This window comes from Pleurodeles waltl, chromosome 12, assembly GCF_031143425.1.
Source record: "Pleurodeles waltl isolate 20211129_DDA chromosome 12, aPleWal1.hap1.20221129, whole genome shotgun sequence".
Classification (NCBI taxonomy): Eukaryota; Metazoa; Chordata; class Amphibia; order Caudata; family Salamandridae; genus Pleurodeles; species Pleurodeles waltl.
The window spans coordinates 245,592,364-245,612,751 of NC_090451.1; the positions used below are offsets into that span (position 1 = coordinate 245,592,364).

General features: G+C 42.9%; 1 protein-coding gene across 1 annotated transcript in view; it reads left to right on the forward strand.

Moving 5' to 3' along the window:
- Positions 1 to 20,388, forward strand: part of DPY19L3 (dpy-19 like C-mannosyltransferase 3) — a 482,898-nt gene that overhangs the window by 182,126 nt on the left and 280,384 nt on the right. The gene's annotated exons all lie outside the window — the stretch shown is intronic.

Sequence of the window (20,388 nt, forward strand, 5' to 3'; positions counted from 1 at the left end):
CCAGACCTTTACTGTCTGACAGCTTTGTGGTGTACAATGCCGTGGCTTGAAGGGCAGTGGACACCTATGGAGTCCAATTGGAGAAGGTTTAGACTGAATTGTTTTTTTTATCTTGGAGACCCTACTACCATCCCAGAAGGAAACTACAATTTCTTCCAATTCTCCCTTGCATCCTGGCCAGGGTTGACAGGCTTTTATAGAGCCAGCCTCAGCCAGAGTCATAAGTCCCAGGATGTAGAAGAAATACAGACATTCTTCTCAGGTCTATGACTACATCATTGCCACCACAGTGAGCAAGCGATTCAGTGCACCAACCGCAATGCCAGAGGACTTCCACCGAACAAGGAGAGTAAGAAGATAGAGGGGGTGGGATGTAAAATGGAGAGGTCAGCTGCCACGCAGTGGCGCATTACCAACTCCATTGCATGGTTCAAAAGAGACTTTAATTAACAATGGGAGGAAATGGAGGTATTAATGCAGATTCTCCCATAGCCGTACAAGAAGAGAACAAAAGCAGCGATCTAGGCGGGCATGACAATTTCCTACATTTGCCTAAATCTGCACTGGATGTAGCTGATACAGCCGTCAGGCTGGTGTGTGTGGGCACCATTCTTAGGCACACGTGGCAACTGGTGTCCTGTTTCAAGCAGGAGATGCAGTCAACAGTAGTGAACATGCCTTTCATGGGCAAAAACCTAAGACAGTCAGTGGACAAGCCGAAAATGGAGGAGGATGGTGAGACAGGAAAGGTAATAGGTGTTTTGCAGTTTGAAGCCTGTTTCAAGAAGGGACAACAGCAACAAGGCTGCCAGCAAGAGGAGGGGCTCAACTTCACACCATTATACTAGCTAGCCTCCATAGTGCATAGTGGCAGTGGCAATCTCACAAAGTCTGTTGATAGTACAAACGGGCCAGGTATATCACACTGAACCAGCCACTCTCTAGCTAGCAGCATAGCTCCTGAAGCCATAGAGTTTAGTCACCTGAGGCTACCCCAGAGATCCATGGAAGTTTTAGGAGCTGCCAAAAGGCCCACCACATGAAAATGCTACACCTCAAAATGTAACCAGTTCATACACTGTGGAACCTAAATTTAGGGCCACATGTACTAAGCATTTTAACAATTGCAATTGCAAATGCTCTAATGTTCGATTTGCAACAGTTAAAATTATTTTTCTTATGTACTATTCCCATTTTAGGAGTTAGAAGACTTTCCCCAGCTACTAAAATGGGATTCCAAATGACACCAGTTTATCTGGAAGGAGCATGTTGTAGGTGTCCCTTCCAAATACCGAATCAGTATTAATGTTTTGCGACTGGAATTCAATCACAAAACATCGATATGTTACCGATGTATCAGAGGAGTCGATAATCCAATGGTAATTGACCAAAGTGAATTTAAATAAAATGTTTGATGAAGAGGGGTACATACATTAAAAATAATAATAACTGGCTTTAGTGGAAGGCAATCATAGATAAGTGGTTTGTTGATCCCATCCCTGTGATGGACTCCAATCACAGTTATTCGCAATTTGCCACATATCTCATTAATATTCAAGAGGCAGGTCGGATTGCAACCACTACGATTCAGATTTTTAAGAACAGGCCTACAACTCCATGGGTTGGCACTTAAAAATCTTTACTGGTTGCAGTTGATGAGGCTGCCTTTTCAGCCTGTGTATGAGGTGGGAATCAACTGTCTAATGCGCAAGAAAGCTTTCCCTATTACAATCACATCCTCGTGAAGAGTTAGTGAACTGCAAGCACTCACAACATGGGAACCTTACTTGCAGATATGTAATGTAAGCTGAAAAAAGGCATTACACTTTGGAGGAGGTGTTAATCCGTCCCAAAAGTGACGGTAAAGTGACGGATATACCACCAGCCGTATTATGAGTCCATTATATCCTATGGAACTCGTAATACGGCTGGTGGTATATCCATCACTTTACCGTCACTTTTGGGACGGATTAACACCTCCTCCAAAGTTGTAATAACCCCCTCAGTCTTCAAAACTAATGGTTACTTACCTGTAGCAGTAGTTTTACAGTTTGAAGAATTGTTTGGTTTTACGTGCAACCATCCTCTCAAAAAAGGAAATTTTACAACTAGATGTGGAAGCAGTACGTACAAGAAAATAGGAAGCCGAGAGAATGGTACGTAATGGCAACCACACAAAAATGGCTTCATGGGCATACGTCTCATGACCTCAAAGGGGTATTAACATGCCACCAAATAGTCTACTCCTTCTAGAGAGACTACAAAAAGACAATTGCGGACCCAACCACTAGATGGCAGAATGATACAGAGCATGTAAGCAAGAAAATTCTTCAAGTTGTAGAGCTCCTCATACAGGTAGGTAAGCATTTCATTAGATAATGCAGCACATTTTAGAAATAATTTGAGTTCGCTCTAAATGTTATAAATATATCTGGCATTTGCATAGCGTGCAACTGTCACTAGTGAGGTGTCATATCACTATTGCTTTGTCTGGGAGAAATTGCAGTGCAGAACTTACATGTGTGCTTGGAGAAGTGTTTGGCTAGAAAAGACCTACTTGGGAAGAATTGGGTAAAATCCCTGATGGCCAAAAATTACACTTATCTTGGTGTGGAGAACTTACTGGTGATTCTTATAGGTTGCATAAATGTCACTAAACCGTGGTATGATTTTCCATAGTTCACATTGTAAATTGGAGCACGGTCCTGATTCATACACTGACATTGTCCCAGATCCTGGGTGCATAGAAAGAAAAAGACCTGCTGTCTTGTTATTTTCTATTATGTTTTACCAGCATATGTAGGCATGAGGGCTAAATCTTGAATAAAAGATAGGGTCCGATTTAGAGTTTGATGGAGGGGAATACTGCATCACAAACATGATTAATATGCCGTCTGCCGTATTATGATCCCATGATAGGTTGTAGAGATCGTAACACGGCAGATGGGATATCCGTCACGTTTGTGACGGAATAACCCATCTGCTAAACCCTAAATCAGGCCCATAGTTGTAAAACATTCACTAGAAATATCAGAAAATGCATTTCATGTACAAATTGCCACTATTAGAACAGCATGCTACTTTTGACATAAATGTACCATTGTTGAGGGCATTAGACACACATTTCTAAGGGCTGAGGATTGCAGATTTCTTGGGGGCCCTCATATGTCTATGGTTTGTGATGTGGTAGAGAGCAGTGTTGCATATTTCAAGATATCAATGCAAGGTCATGTCTCAGATCCATTCCGCACTCTTAGGAAGCTGGCCCCTACTCCAGTACATAACCACGTTATATTTATTGAGCAGGAAAACCAGGGCTGTGAAGGGTTTCACTGGACAGGGGCGGTATCCTTGACATGCCACATGAGCGCCACCAGGGGAAACAGTCAGCCCTCTCCTGTGTCATCTTCTCTAGTACATTGAATCCCTCTGCCCAGTAGGCCACTAGGACATCGCCACTCCAGTTGTATCTGTCTGTTTATATTCTGTACCTTCTGTAAAGAGTCACCCAAACAGGTTACTCCCAGCCTGCCTGAACTGCTGCTGCTTGGTCGTGTAGAAGCAATCTCAGCATATATGGAAGGCAATAAGTGGCGATAATTTTGGCCAAGCTTTTGGTGTCAGTGTTGAGAAGCGACTGCCCTGAACTACATCCAAACAGTCTCTGTGTTGCTTGGTTTTAAGACAGTTACAATAATTGCTTCCCTGAGGGGCAGAAAGAGGTATCCACAGTCATACATCTCTTCAAACATTGCTCTCGCGGGAGTGGCTAGGACGTCAACGTCCTGTTTATAAGACTATCTGCACCTTGTGCTCCAAGGGGAAATGCCAAAATTGAGTATGTTGTGATTGCACCAGTAGCTCTAATTCCAGAATGATGAGGACATGATCTAAGAGGGTACGTGCAGGTGCTTACATTCATGCACCCACAGGCACACATCCCTCAAGGTGGGCCTCCATTGGTGGAGGATGGACTGTGAATGTGTAGATGGAGCTGTTGCATTGAGGCATATGCAACCAAAATTATCTTATTCTGTTGATCTATCTAAATCTACATTCAAGTTGCTTTCAAAGTCTCCTCTCCATATCACTGTTTAAGGGTCCAGTCCTTGATATGCCAAATGCAGATCAGAGTAAAATTGTGAGTGGTTGATATATGGGCCATTCACAAATGTGATATGTAGTGCAGAACCATCTGTGCTACAGGTACTTCTTTCATGGGTCCTGCAATGATGTCACCAGGTGAAGTGGGACAATGTTTTTTTCATCCAAATTGCAACCCCTCTGACATGTGATGCACGAGGCAAAGACACTGCTGCCACCCATTAAGTCAGCTCTAGCCTTTTCAATATGTGGGGTCAAGCGTGTCTCCTAAAGGTAAGCAATGCCTGTTTTCTGTCTGTTGAAGTATTCCCTGATCCCCTGAGGTCTGCACGAATCATTCAGTCTCTCCACATTCCTGGATAACAATCGATGGGTGAGTTTACACTGTGTATTAGACAAGTTTTGAAATGTGCTGTTCCATAAATGTGGGCAGAATGTAATGATGTGCAGCCATGTACATGCCTTAGTTTTAGTTATTTGTACTGAAAAGCTATATGCCACCAAATTGTGTACCATCTGAACCCTGCTCTTCCACAACACACATTGCCCTACCGATCTGCCCCCCCCCCCAAAAAAAAAAAAAAAAAAAAACACAACTAAAGAAAATGAACTCTGACATTAACAAACAACATGGCAAAAGCGGGACTCTTAGGATTAAAACCTTGAGGCCCAACTCCCACTGCAGTATTGCAGAAGTGGCTGCTCAGTGATAGCCATAGGCAGGTCACAAATGGGCGTGTGCACCCTGAAAGATAGGTGGTCCAGTCTGCAACCTGTACACATATAATATGGCTGCTGAGCTATTAGGTTCCCATCTGTGAGATGTAAATATTAATAAAGTAGACATATTTGAGAACCATACTATTGTACTAACCTGGAATTCAATAGCAAAATAGATGAAGCAATATCTTTTACTCATATCTTTTAAATATTTCAGATACATTAAACAACATAGATCATTGAAAAAGGGAGTGTAATCACTTTTCCCCCAGCCCTAAGCATCCTTGCAATGTTTCTCACCAGCAAAGCAAGTGAAGTTCTTTACACACACCTTCACATTGGTAACTTCCCCTCATTATCAGCCTTTGTATGAAGCTTATTTAATCTAATTGGCTCAAAATGAAGATATTCGGTATAGGAGATATAGTGCAGCAAAGGGAACCAGATCTTAGTAAATTTCTTCATCGTATGGCTGAGATCATGCGTCAACATCTTGTACACTTGTAACTGCCAGAGTTTACCAAACCACTTTGCTGCACTAGAATCAACTACCTTTTCCAGTAAGTTGCCATCCTAACTCTAGCTACCCCCAAACGGGACTGTTTCACTCATAGTGTACATATTGGATCCAGGGGTAGATCCCTTCTCAGAATTCCTATAATGTTACTCCAAAACACTTTCCTGTATGAGAAGTGCTTGAGCAGTACCATTAAGTATGTAACATGGTTCCTTTTTCAGCATTACACCTCCAACAAGCTAGATGCTATTGGTATAAAATGTATAGGCTCCCTCTCTGTGAGGAAGGCGTCTGTAGGTCTTACAGATAATCGTCCATAACTGTCCCCAGTCTTCAACAGAGATCTCTCTCTGCCAAACTCCTTGACCTATTAATCCTGAAATTTGCATAGTTTACTAAGGGGTGGTCTCCTTTAACTGTTTGTAAATCAATAAAATCGTTCCACCAGTGCCTACATAATTCCTAAAAAAAAAACTTTCATTCTGATGGATACTTCAAACCGCAGGCTTCTTACCTTGTTAATATTTCCCAGGCATCAGACTGGATCCAGAAAAATGAAAAGCAGTACTTCTGCTGGCTGATAAGTGGCGTTGTGCAGTTCTGTGCATACATCATTCCGCTCCAAAAGTGAGGGACGGAACCACATAAAAAGTGCCATGTGTGCTCTCTGGTGTCACTTTCATTTGTTGGCTTGTCAGACACAGAGCCCTTCAGCAAAAGGTATGACTAGTGTGTAGATCTCTAGGTTGGGATCTTTTTACATGGAAGAGAGTCTGTTACACAGAACGGAGAGGTTGGGCAGCTGTGAGGAATCTGTAGTTAGATAGAGTGTCTACCACTAAAATAAGAGGACCTTCCATTGGTCCAGGGTCTCCAGCCTTTTCATTAATGAGATCTGCTTATGTTCATTGAAAATCATCCAAGCTACTAATATTAGTGTACATATAAAACAAGATTACATTAGTGGCCATCTCATGTAAGGTTACCAGTCGTTATCAGCTCAGTGCAGGATTGCCAGCAGTAATATAGAAAACCTTTGGGGATACATAACAGCCACAGCTGCAGTGCCCCAGGCACCAAGGTAATACTATCAGTGTAAGCATATTTAATAACAAGTCTCCCAATTCCACTTAATTTATTATTCAAATATCAGCTTTAAAAACATGTTGGAAATTATGAGTCCTGAAGATGCACACTTTTTCATTTTTCATTTCTACTATACACTTTTCCATTTTGTTATACATATATTAGTTCAACTTGGCAAAAACGTGTAGTTTAGTAGTCTATGCTGCACGAGGAGAGCTATTACAGGCAGATGTAAAGCTGCCAGTAGCTCACAAACCTCTTGTTGGAGAAGCCTGCCTTTTTCTCGTCCATAGATTATTAGTAGTAACTTTACACAATTGAAATTGATGAGAAGCTAACCCTGTCAAATAATGAATATAGGAGAGATTCCATGAAGGGTTACATGTTGCCGGTAGGCCCGTACTCACTGGTACAAGCTGGCCCTGTCAAATAATGAATATAGTAGAGATTCCATGAAGGGTTACATGTTGCCCGTACTCAGTGGTATAAGCGGCTGGGAGCAGACAAGAATAGGTGAAAATACACTGTGTACCTTTTGAGGACTCTGTGACTACAAAGGACATTGTCTTAGCCCCAAACCAGAAGCCTGTAACCCTAAAGTTTAGGGTGCCTATTAGGTTAATCCTCACTCAGGTAGAACTTGAGTGTTTCTGTTCATTAAATAATTAAGGTATGGTGTTATTACACTTCTCCAATTAGGGATCCATAGCCCTGAGAAATGCCCCAGACTAGGTTCATAAAGAGAGCAGAAACATGTCAGCTCTTTTAAGACGGCCTGTGTCATCATTGCCATAATCACCGCCTTTGCTTTCCATTAATCATATCCGCGGACGCCACTATTATAGGTAAAATATTCCAGTAGTCTTGGAGGTATTTTTAACTCATCTGGATCCCACCCTTTATGCAGTAGTTTTTTTTATATAAGAATTACCTCTGGAGCAGGTTTACCAAGAGGTCGAGTCCGCCCTGGCGGTACTTCCCTACTAGGGTGGGGAGAGGTGGTCAGTGTAGTACCATGACAGCGTTCATGCCCATATGAGAATTTGGAACTAGTTGGCTGTAACTAAAGAGGTGATAACCTCAAATTATTTCTTTCTTCTTCACCACACTTTTAGTGTTTATTAAAAAACCAAGGCCACGATATATATCAGTGGTAATTTATGTCAGTCATCGTTTTGCCTTTGGGTTTAAGAGAGACCACCTGAACTGTTGCTTCCTCATCTTGAGTAAACATGGAATGTTATCTCCTACAATAACCTTCAGGCATCGGGGATATAGCATAGTGGCCTATGCGCCAACGTTGAGAAACACTTTCTGGAATTTCTGTTTCTCCATTTTCTTGTTAACATTGTAATGGCTGTTGTCTGGGAAAAAAAATAGCAACCTTCTACTGATGAGTCACCTGTCCTTTTTAGTGGCCTATCACATCAGCTCATGTTGACACAGTTTGCTAAATGTCACCAGTACTGTTTCTTTATCACCTTCTTTGTTTCCTCAACTCTCATTGGCAGTCTCATTGCCTTATTTGTCATAATGGGCTGTATACCTTCTGGAAAGTCTGTTGCCTCTGAAAGGACGTATTGTATGGATTCTGTAAATCCACTTCACCTCCATATTTTGCCCAACCTAACAACTGCATACTGGTAGACCTCTCTGAATTTTACAGTTTAAAAAAATCTCAGTTTGAATCTTGCTATGCATGGTGTTAGGCATCATTTGAGTGCATTGCCGTCAGCAATAGATTCCTTGTGAGTGGACTTCAACCTATGGCTCCTTTTCTCCAGTGTTTGAGCTGAGGATTCCACTTTAGCACTCTTACAGTCATACATTCTAACCACTGTCACATTCCGCTCAGTCCCATCAGCATTCTTGTGGAGCTTCTCTAGGGATTTCAGTAGTGTTCTCTTCCGTAAATAAACATCTGAGGTTCACCTCCTACCAGAACAAGTCTGTTTTGTTGCATCTCCTACAGACTTGGATTTGTTGTGAATATAGCCCTCCAAGATGTAGATGCCGTAGAGGACTTTGCATCCGTAGTTAGACCATCTTCTTTCAAGGACTCACCTTTGGTGGATTTTCCACTTGGTTAACTTAATTGCAGTATGGTTCCAGAATGTGCCCACAATAATACACACAATGCTATATGAGGATGGCAGGGTGATGCATTCTCTTAAAGGTCGGGAAGTGTCCCTTTGCTCAGCCACTTCCATGGACGGACTCGTCCATCTTTTGTTTCTGTAATTGCTTGTTCAGAACAATACCAGGTCCTACACACATGGCCCTCCTTTAACTCGCCTTGGACTCGCCTCCATCACCAGAGCTCCACTCTCAGCCGATGTAGAATTTGAGCACCATCTTGGATTTTATTCTGGGGTGGGGGTGCTGTTTGCTGCTTTGCTGTTGTTTTCCCTCTGGTACAAGGGATCCTCCAAGCTTTGGGTTTGTAACCCACAAGTGTCCTTCCAGGAAAACAAGGGCTCACTGTGAGCTGCAAAATCAACCAGAAAGGATAACCTTGTCTTCTAATGTAGGACGATGCGTCTTGTCTGTAACTTGCAAGACCAAACCCGCTTTTGATTTTTAGGATTTTCAAATGGTATCTACACTCTTTTGTGCCATGCTACACTTTGTGGTTGCTTTGTATTTGAACAATTACATTTTGGGTTAAAGTTTAAATAAACCTAGATCACAGAGTCTTCCTTTTCTAGATGCGTCACTTTTTTAACACCATGTCAAAAGCTGTTTGGTGGCCAGGATTTAATTAATGATTTTGCTGTTAACATTGTGTTCATGCTGATTGATTTGGGTGCCGTAGTGCACTGCCATGCCAATATCAACAACTTTGATTCTGTATTTTCTGAAAGGTTTCTATAAAAGGTCTTGTATACATACATCTCCTTGCTCATAAATTTGAGGCTGTAGCACCAAGATCGTTTATCCCTAAAATACAAGTGTAACAAACTATCAAGCCATTCTATCCTCTTGTTTATTTATCCTGCAACTCCATCATTGTCTTAAGCACAAGTCTAACAGGTACACCAACAGGTGCCTCAGAAGCTCCTTCCCACAATCTGTCTATGCCGTTGCTTCTTCAGTGTCATTCAGTGGTTTGATATTAGAACTGAACCCCTTTGCAACTAACAGAAATTCAGACAGTTAATATCATAAATAGGTATTGATTTACAGGGTTACACCACAAAAAGGCTGAATAGCGGTCAGAGTGCACACAGAAGTCAATCACAGTGAGAGAAGCAAACAGCTAAATAGTTTAAATATAGCCTTTGCTGGAGTTTTTTTGTGAGTCAAGAACTGAGTAGTCCATAAAATGAAAGCTGAAGATCGGTAACTCTAACAGTACTCTAATTGTGATCCTTCTCTTTTTATTTAACTATATAATTACCAGTTGTAATTTTCACTATGTTCACCCTCAGCTGCACATGTTTTACATTTGCTTGTCAAAACTTTTGGTAGGATGTTCATACCCCTGTTCAACAACTAAGAGTTGAGGAAATCAACCGTGTGCCAGGTTTGGTCAGTGTGGCAGCAGATTCTGTGGTTCTGAAGGAAAAGTGCTACCTGTTAGTGAGATTAATACAAGCAAAAGTAAGGAAAAGATTACTGAATAACTTCACTATGGAGAAATGCTTGTGAAAAATACAATTATAAAGAAAACCAGTCAATAACAAATTGTATGTTTAAGTCACTTAAAATAACATTGAAAAATTATCAGTTTCTTTATCTGTAAAAATGCTATGCACCCTAAAATTAAATTGGTATAGCTTTAAAAAGTCTGAAGATCAATAATTGTTATCTCTGGTAAATAATGTATTTACTCTATTCAGTATAAATACTGTATTAATGTTCTAATGCTATAGTTCATCTGTATGTTTTGTATTTTCCCATAATAAACAAATTAAAATTGGAATAAAACATAATCATTATAATGTTCGGTTTGAGTAACAGCTTTTTTATGGACTAGATTTAGGCCCTCATTACGAGTGTGGCGGTCTGAAGACCGCCACACTCGCGGTGGCAGTGTTTCTGCCCTTGGGCCGGCAATGAAGACCACTGTATTATGACTGTGGTGGTTTGACCGAAGCCTAACTGCCACAATGCTGCTGATACCGCCGGGCCAGAGGTGAGCACGGTGGTATTACGGTCGCACCACCATGAAAACCCTGGCGGTAACGCACCAGGCGACATGAATCTCCATTCCTGTCGCCGCACACGCACCCCACTCATCTGCACACCTTCATACACGCACCCCCGCTCATCCGCACACCTTCATACATGCACTCACACTCATCCCCACACCTTTATATACCCACTGCCACTTATCAACATACCTTCATACACGCATCCCTACTCAACACACTCCCTGACATACATTCCCACTCGCTTGCACACACCCATACAAACACCCCTGCTCGCATGCATCCCAATACACACACTTACTCACTCGCACACTGACACCTCCTCCCCTCCGCTTCCATTCAGACACACAAGCTCCACGCACACATACATACACACACTCATGCACACCCATACCACTACACATATACGCACACACCACACACATGCACACAGCACACCTATCCATCGACGTTCATACGACCGGGAGGAGATGGGTGTCGGTGTTTCCACCGCCAGCACAGCACCACTGTGCAGGAACCGTCAAGCTGTATTACGTCTCATAATACGGTGGGCGTAGTCCTTTTGGCATGGCGGTGGAACCGCCTCTCACCCGCTGTCGGTCAGGCCGACTGTGTCGGATTTTCACCCTTAAATGGGTGGAACCCCTTGGGTGAGTCCTAATACGGCGGTCTTCGGACCGCCAACATTGGCGGTCTTTGGACACACACGACGACGGCGGTCTTTCCAAAAGACCGCCGAAGTCGTAATGAGGGCCTGAGGATAGAGGTTTGCAATAGGTTTATGGTTAGTGTAAAGAATAAGGTTACAGTTGAAATGTAGTGTCTTTGTAAGGGAATTATTGGCAGTTTTTTTTTTTTTAAGGATTCCTTATAAATGTATGTTTTCATACATTAGTTGTATTCATAAGCAGATTTATATGAGAGGGGATTCATGAGAGATTCAGTAGATTCTTGGGAACCCAAGGAAAATGTGAGGAACGCATATTATGAAGATGTATATTTTCAAGTTCCCACTCAGTTACGTAAAATAAGGTGTAAATGAGAAGATGAAAGGCATGTCTTTAAAGCACCTGTTGAAAAGAATCTCACCACTCTTTTACTAAAATGTAATTAACAAAAAGGTGTGACAATGTAATGCAGTATGACTGCATGAGTGTGAACAGTGTGAGAAAGTATGGCTGCAGAATCCACAAACAATTTACCTTACGCAATTCCCACCCAACGTTTCAAAATAAGTTACAGTAAATGCTAGACATCCTGATTGTGTTTTAAGCTTTTTAAATATGTAGGAAATCCACCTTTTCAGCTTGATCACTCTGGATTTTTCACCTCTTGCCGGACCCTATATTTTGCTGGTTTTAGAACTCTGCACTTTACCACTGTAATAAAGCGCCTGTGCTCCCACATGTAACATGGCTGAATTGGCATATTCCAAATTGGTATACTTAACTAATCTATAAGTCGCTAGTATATGGTATAAGGTTAACCTAAGGCCTGGAAGTTAAATGCCTCTAGTGGACTAGTGTGCTATCCACCACAGTGGTAGTGCAAACGTCTTAAGGCCTATTCTGTGAAGCCTGACTGTAGCAGTGTAAACACTGCAATTCAACCTGTCAAAATAAACCTTTTGCCACATCAAAACCTCATTTTTAAATATTAATAAGTCACACGTATGTAGGCCTAGTAGTTCATAAGTCAAGGTCCACTGTATTTAAAAGTAGGACATGTAGAAATCTAAAGTTAGCTTGTTGTTACAGTAGCTAGCAACCAGAAGCTATTTTCACCATAGGAGGGCTGAGAGGAGGGAAAATGGCAGGCAGGCGTCCCGCAGCTGAGAGCACTCTATCCTCCGTGCTCCTTGGATCGCTGCTGACTGCAGCCTCGACCCCTTACGTGCCAGTTCCGCTGCTGTCTGTGCCAGTCTGAAGTGAGCTGCGGCACTCGGTCTTCTCACATCCACGGCCTTTGATGTGCCAGCTTTTCCAGATGGGGTTGCCACGGTCTCCTGGTACTCTCATGCTGGAGCCAGTGGGCTGTTTGGTTGCGCTGTGTCCTTCGCTTCTTTTGCCTGTTGCTGTGTTGTATGGCCCTGCAATGGGCTTTCCATGGTGGGTAGGGGTGGTGGAGAGGGGTGCTTCACAAAGGTGCGTGCAGCAGACATCATCCAGGCTGCGGAGTGGGGAGGCAGCCCTCAGGCTACTCCCATGGATCACCCTGCCTCCCAGGTCTGCCACCCCAAACAGAAACTGCTCAAATCCGGTACAGTGACCAGTATTATCCAGGCAGTCAGTAAAGAGCAGCCGGCCCACAGTAAAGGCTGCTGTCTGGCAAACGCATTGATGGCTGCAGCTACCTTCGGTGGTGAGGATTTGACAATGGCTTTTATTGCTACATGTTCCAAACAGGAAGGCAACAGAGTTGCGGAACCTCTTGATACTCCGAGTGGGCAACATAGTATTAACTCTCAGCTCTCCTGTTTATCTGACGTTTCTGACACTTTTGCTCAGCCTGCCCTATAATGCGACACAGTCATGCCTGCAGAAGAAGCCCAGACCTCTGAGACATCTCCCAATCCAGTAAGTCCCATACCAGCTTTGTCGGGGAGTCTTGACAATGGCAGCTTTGTAGGGGAGTCTGGACAATGAGGTGGGGGATTGAGGGGGGCAGCCGAACGGGGAGACTTGCCTAATTCCCCGTGGGACCCCAGTTAGGTTATCTCCCCATCATAGAGTGGATGCTGACAGGCCACTACTGCCAACGGCCTCCCGGACCCTCACTGGTGCCCACTCCAGCGATAGTATTGCTATTGCTAATACCCTGGCTACTTCCCCAAGTACTTTAACTACTGAAAATTAGGCCCCCCACGGGAAGAGAGGCAGGCAATGTGCCCTAAAAAATCAGTGCAATGCAAAGAAGGCTATGAAGCCCTAAACACTCTCAGTCTGGAATACCAGCAACTATGCGCCTGACAAATAAGGTGTACATAGCAGGCAGCTGTGCTGCCAAAGGCAGTCCGCTTTGGAACAGAGTCACACCAAAGGTAGAGGTTAAAGCCTTAATCTCCCAGTTCTCTGCAGTCCATACATCAAGCAGAACTGACAAGCAACCAGTCGAGCGGCAGCCCCCCCATACCCTGCAACGTAAATGGGCTAATTCCAGGTAACAGCTTTGATACTTCCTGCAGTGCCCCTGTCGTTTGCTCCACTCCAGTGGCTCCTAAGGAAACCCATACTGAGGAAGTTACTGAAGAGCTGTCCTTGTTGGCAATTCTGTAGCTCCTCCAGGCCCAGCGAGCAGAGGCACAGTCGCTCAATGCCCAAATGAGAGCAGACAATTGGAAAATGTGTCAATGATTGTTTGAAGTATCTGGCAAGGTTACATCCCTTGCTAACGAGGTTGCTGAGCTCCAACAGAGGGTTGTCGATGCTGAGGAAATTGGAACAGCTACTGTGAAATCCACTGGGAATCACGACTGACAACTGGTGTAGCTTCAAACTAAAATTGAGGATATAGAGAACCGCCAGAGGAGAAACAACCTTTAGGGTATTTGGCGTACCGGAAGCGAAAGAGGGTGATGGTACCCTGCAGTTTATAGTTCAGCTTTTTGGCAAGACCTTCCTGCATCTTATGGACTGGGACTCACAAATCTAGTGTGCGTACCACCTCCATATCAATCGCGACCGCAAGCCAGCCGATTCCAGGTCAATACACCCTCGCCCAATTCTTATATATCTGGGGAATTTTTTATTAAGAAATGGGATTTCTCCAAAGGCTTGCCCAACTGCTCCTGTTCTGGTGGATACTATGTCAACTATGGATAAGCGCTGGAAATTATGCCAACTTATAGACCCACTCAAGGCCGTTGGGGCCCAAATAGTTTTGCAAGAACCAGCCTGGCTTAAGATTATTATGGACAGACAGACGCAGATGTGTTATTCAGAACTGGATGCTATTCAGGTCCTAGGTCATTTCAAGGGGTTACCTTCTTAGTTACAGTTGTAGCATTGGGAAACATATTGCTGCTGTTTTAACCCAGCTTTCGGTGGACTTGGGCCATATTAGCTTAAGGCTAAGATGCACATACAATTATTTCAAGTGTTTATGTTTCTTGCTTTTCTTCCCTTTCCACTTCTCTGTGGGTTGCATTTTAGCTATACTATTTCAATTATACTGTAGATTCTGCATCTCTTTGAGGCAAAAGTGAACATGGGTTTGTGGAAGTCTTTCAGGTCTGCCAAGTCAACGGCAGTGCAGGGAGTGGGATGATTCCTTCCTTGGATATGGGGTGATACGGTCATTTTGAGGTAGGGGTGGGTGTTCTATGGGTTTGCAACATTTTGTCACAGAGAATATAATCTCTATTATCTGTTGGAGTGGGGTGAAAGTTAAAAGAAGTTACTTTGTTCAGATCATGCTATTTGAATCTTTATTTTTGTTGGCGCAGTTGAAACTTGGTCCAGAATATTGGATTCTAGTCTGGTATAGCTGCTCACTTTTATGGCCAGAATGAAGTGTATGTGTTAGAATGTATCTGGCTTACTTAAATGTAGCCAGTAAACGGCAACTGGTGCTGGAGGAAATAAAAAAGTATACTCCGCAGGCATTATCCCTGACAGAAACCCAGCTTGTTCACAATGACCGGCTTTTACTCAGTCAACTTGGCTACGATATTATTGTCAGTACCTCACAATCCATCGCTATATGGGAGGTGTCTGTAATGTCTGCAAAGAATTTAGAGCGTAAGATCATGAGAACTGCTTCCGATCCAAGGGGTAGATGGGCAGTTGCCCAGTGGGTATTACATGGTCAGAAGTTTGTTATATGTGTGGTTTATGGGCCAAATATTGATGAACCCAGGGTATTTGATATGCTTCCTTTTGAATTATTAGACTGGTCTGGGGAGATAACTATTGTGGTTGATTTTAATTGCCTGCTGGACTATGGCATTGACTCCACCAACTGTTTTGCTACCTACGTACGGCCAAAACTAGGGAAACTATTCATGAGCACACCTGCTTATTTGAGTTGACTGATGTATGGAGATTTTTGCATCCCTCAGAGCCAGGCTACACATTCTATTCGGCTTCGCATAAACACTACTCTAGGACAGGTATAGTCTTTTCTAGGAGATTTCTGGTTGAGGACACAGTAACGGAAGTGTGTCCAAAGATCACGTCTGAACATAATCCTATCTTATTGACCCTTAAGCTTACTACATGTAGAGTAGAGCAGTCTCACTTCTCTTTCCTCACCATCTTCTCTTCAACTAGGGTTACCAAAAGCGTGCCTCAGGTTTGCTTACAGAATTTTTTGAAGCTAACACTGGCACCACTACACCCCAGTTGTGTGGGATGCAATGAAGACATATCTTCGGGGCATTTCACTCCAGTTTATTCTGAGGCAAAATAGAGATTTACTGGGTAATGCCAGGCTCCTTCGTCAGGTGATTCTTCAATTGGAAATTGAGCATGCTCTGGCAACAGTCCAGAGTGGCATGAATGAACCGGCCCGCTATCTTAAATTAATTGAGAAATTATCCCTGCTTGGACGAGGGCTAAGAGAGAAGATAGCAGCCATTACTTTAAGAAAAAGGCTCTACAATAAGAGTATGGGACAAGGGTGAGACACGTCTTGGCCCATCATATATCTAATAGGCAGTCAAGATGTACCATGCAAGGTATTAAAGGTAGCGGTGGAACTCTGTTCTCTAAACCCCAGGCTATCATGGAAAAATTTGCATTATTCTGTCAGGGTCTATACATGCAGACTCTTGTGGTTAAATGACCTGTTTGATAGACTATATTCAGGGCTGCAGAGTATCCTGGTTATAGGAGGATCGGCATCTACACTTCATGGGGGTGCTTTTCTCAGGGTGAAATTAAGGCTGCTCTTGCTGCCCTCCCATCAGGTTAAGCAGCAGGTGAGGATTCCATCCCCCTTTAGTTTTACAAGGTGCTTAAGGATATAATTGCTCCAGAATTTTTAAAGGTGATCCAACATATCTATGCTGGAGGGCAAGTACCAGATACTTGGAATCTAACCTACATCATTGTATTCCTGAAGAAATGTAAACCATCTGAGGATTTGAGTTCCTATCGACCCATCTCCTTGATCAATACAGACGCAAAGGTATTTGCTAAAATCTGAGCTACCTGACTCGCCCCTCTCCTTCCAGCATTAGTTTCCCAACAGTAGCACGGTTTTATACCTTGTAGGGACACCATTAGCCTCAATAACAGGGCATTTGCAGTGTGAACAATCTAATGCTGAATTGGCATGACATTATGAGATGCCGAGAAGGCCTTAAACCGTGTCGTCTGGGATTGTCTGTGGGCCACAGTGGGAGCATTTGGTATTGGGGATAGATTCAGTAAATTGGTACAGTCATTTTATAAGATCCCTCGTGCCAAGCTAGTATATGCTGGGAAACACTCACCCTCATTTCAGATTTGTTGCAGCACCCGTCGGGGTGCCCAATGTCCCCACTTCCATTTGCTCTGTATATGGAGTCGTTTCTGCAATCACAGCATACTAACATGGGTATTCAGCCACTGATGTTTGGAGGCTGTGAACTCAAATTTATTGCATTTGCAGATGGCGTTGCCGTTTTCTCCACAAACCCACTGCCATCGCTGGGTCATATCTTAAACAAGGCCAATAGGTTTAGAACACACTTGGGCTACAAGCTAAATATAGCTAAAGCACAAGTGCTTCTGAATTTCACTCCAGATGTACCAACCCCAGCTGCAACTACAACAGCTGTGTATCTTGGTATAAAATGTAGCAGCCGGGTCGATAATATCTTTAAACTTTTAAACTATGAGCCTTTGCTACTCTCAGTTTTTTCAAAATTGAGTTTTTGGAATAGGCTTCTAATAAGCATCTTAGGTTGTTGTAATATCATTAAAATGAATATGCTGCCTAAATTCTTATATTTATTTTGGGCAATCCTGCTGCATGTCCCAGGTTCCTTTTCTTAAACGTGTGGAAGGTGGAATTAATAGTTTCATATGAGGATATAAGAGGGCTGGACGTGCTATTGGCTAACTGACTCTTCCATACAACTTGGGGGGAATGGGCTACAACTCCCAGATTTAAAACTATATTTTTGGGCAGCATTTGCTAGTCGTCTTTGTAGTTTAATTCCTGCAGAACCAGATATATTGACTTACGGCTATCAACTCACATTAGGATCGAAACACAGGCTCTTTTTATATAGATTACGAACCCCAGTTATCACAAACATGTCCGCTTTAAAATTATAAAGAGCATTATACATATATGGCAGGAAATCTCTGTTAAGTATTCTATTACGTTGCTAAAAAAAGATATGCCACTATGGGATAACCCCGCTTTCCCTCAAGTCTTTCATAACTGTGTGTAAAACCTGGGCAGGCTTGGGGTTTGGGACTATTGGACAATTCAATGATTTAAATGGATTGTTTTCATTTGCGGGTCTCCAGGCCTCTTTTATTCTCCCCAGAATTTCTTTTTAAAATATCTTCAGTCTAGGGACTTCTTTTTCTCTTATTTAGGCCATGAGCTTGTGATTGATGTTGAAGGCACTGAATTAACATCATATTTTTGTAAGGCTACTAGGAAGCCTTCAAGAAGTTCTATCTATCATGGTTTTTGTCAGTACAGTACAGATAATAGAATTTTGCTGGCAGCTAAGTGGAGTAGGTTTCTGTCTTCAGAGATCTCTGCTTCTGAAATTCAGAGTGCTCTTCATACAGTTGACCGCTCTGTGCCTTCTGTAAATCTAAAGCTGCAGCAATTTAGGACAATTTGTCTGCTGTATCATACGCCAGAGAGAATTTACAGAATGGGGGAGGCGCCCTGGTAGTGACAAGTCTAGATGCTTTAAGTGTGGTTTGTTCGAAACAGACATTGTTCATGTTTTTGCTAAATGCCCTGCCCTTCAAGGAATTTGGAATGGGGTGTCCAAATTATCTCCATCTGGTTTGGGTTTTAAAGTTCTACTATCCTTTAAAGGGATCCTGATGGGAGTCAAGCCGGTGCAGGACTAGGGTCTGAAAAGTCTTCTCTCTATAATAATTGTTTCGGCTCAACTCTCTGTTTCCAAATCATGGATTTCCCTCTCCCCTCCAAAGCCGGCTGAGTGGTGGACCCTCATCCAACAGGTATATGATTTGGAATTGGCATTGGGTAAGCTGGAGGGCTCTCATCCCTTATAAAATTCGATTGAATATGGGCAGGCCTTTAACTGGGATTCCCTAAACTAGAAACATAATGAGTTTAATGCTTTATGTATATTGATATCTGGTTCAGCTATGTCAGCCTCTGTATCTATGGTCTTTTTTTGTTTTTTTGTATTACTATCGCTATTTTGCTTTCCATGCTCTGGATCAAAAACTTGCACTTTGTTAATCTTCATTTCTGTATTTTGTGCCAGTAATAGGGGTTGCACATCTATACTGTTATTTCTCTGTATTGAACGTGTGTGACTTAATTTTTTTTTTAAATAAAAAAATGGATGCCTGGCTGACCCATAGAGAATACTGTGTCTCAGTAATGGGGGATAGTTGAAAAATAATTCATCAACTATTTTTAATAGTTTTTAAAAATCCAATTCAATGATGAAGTCCGATTTGTAATAGATATTAAGTAAATAAAGTTACTTTTTGCCTGCCTGAAGCTCCTGGCGGCTAACTTGCATTTGCTATCCAACTTTTCCACCCAGGAATTAGCATTTGGTGTGAAATTCCTCCTAGGAGCTACACAGTAGGTCACTGTGATGGACGGTTGCTTTCAAGGACAGGGATGGCTGCTGTGAAGCTCACAGAATATGCTGGATGGGAGCTCTGAGCATCCTTTTTGGATTCTACAGTGTCAATTCCTGCTTGGTTGTCAGATCCCATTTGACATGTCTTCTGGGTTTAAGTATAACATTTGGGGTGCACTTTAAAGGAAGAATACAGGGTGCCAAGACAATTCTTTGAGTATCCGCATTCCGGTTGCTGGAAAAAGCTGGAGACTTCTGTCTCTGAGTTTATTGGGTGTAAAGTGACTGCCTCAAACTGAATTTGAGTGTTAGATGTAAGAAGATACTAGGATTACCATAGAATACCCCTACACACACACACCCCTGCCCTCAGAGCCTAAACAGAATGTGGCCAAAGAAAATCTTGAAAATGCTCAAAGTGGGTAGGGTTTGCCCTGGGAACTTTTACCCTGTTGGTTAGGGTTTGCCCAGGAGTCTTTCCCCGACTACTTCATGCAAGCTGTAAGTGTGGCACCTCCAGGCGCACCAACCTCAGAACACAGCTGGATCTGAGGAAGAACAACCCTGCAGCACTGGACCTGCTCCCTCCTGGACCCCAGACAAACATGCAGACTCCAAGGATCGTAATGCTGACCTCCTGTTAAAGTTACAGGGATACAACAAGCTACAATATGCATTTCCTGCTACTGGCCAGTGGCTACTAAACCTGGACTGGACCCTGCTGTTGACCTTTCCCTGACATCCTGTGAGTCTTTAAGTGCCTCTCCTGAGTCCTGGAGGGGCTTTAGAAGTGTACTCCTGTGGTAGATTGGGACTTATAGGACTAAGGGCTTGATCTCGACCTTAGCGGATGGTATACTCTGTCACAAACGTGATGGATATCCTGTCCACTGTATTACGATCCCCAAAGGATATAATGGGGTCATAATACAGCGGACAGAAAATCTGTCATGTTTGTGACTGAGTAGTCCCCTCTGCCAAATAAATCAGGCCCTAAGTCAGAAGATAATATTTTTGATCAGGTGTACCTGACCTGCACTTCATTAAGGTCAGAATCAGAT